The sequence below is a fragment of the Corapipo altera genome, unplaced genomic scaffold, assembly GCF_003945725.1.
Source record: "Corapipo altera isolate COAL_440 unplaced genomic scaffold, ASM394572v1 61367, whole genome shotgun sequence".
Classification (NCBI taxonomy): Eukaryota; Metazoa; Chordata; class Aves; order Passeriformes; family Pipridae; genus Corapipo; species Corapipo altera.
This window is the reverse complement of record NW_020888596.1, coordinates 2428-2747: the sequence shown is the minus strand read 5'-3', so window position 1 is coordinate 2747 and position 320 is coordinate 2428.

Genomic DNA, 320 nt, shown 5'->3' with positions numbered 1-320 from the left:
CTGTGGGCAGAGATCAGCACCGTGCTGCTGGAGACCTGAGCACGGGCTCCAGCTCCAGGGCAGCGCTGAAGGGGCAGCTTTGCAGCAACAAGGGAGGAGCGTGGGGTGAAATGTCCCCTGCAGTGCTCCCTAAGGGCCCTGTGCCTGTGCTCTGCAGTGCTCAGAACACCTGAGGCCCCTGCACAATGAAATGTGCTCCCCCAAAGCTTCCTCCAGACTCGAGAAGAACCTTGAGAGCACTTTGAAAAGCCAAGTTATTGTTGCTACAAGATCTATTCACACTTGCTTTGGTTTTGCAATGATTTTCCTGAAAATTACAA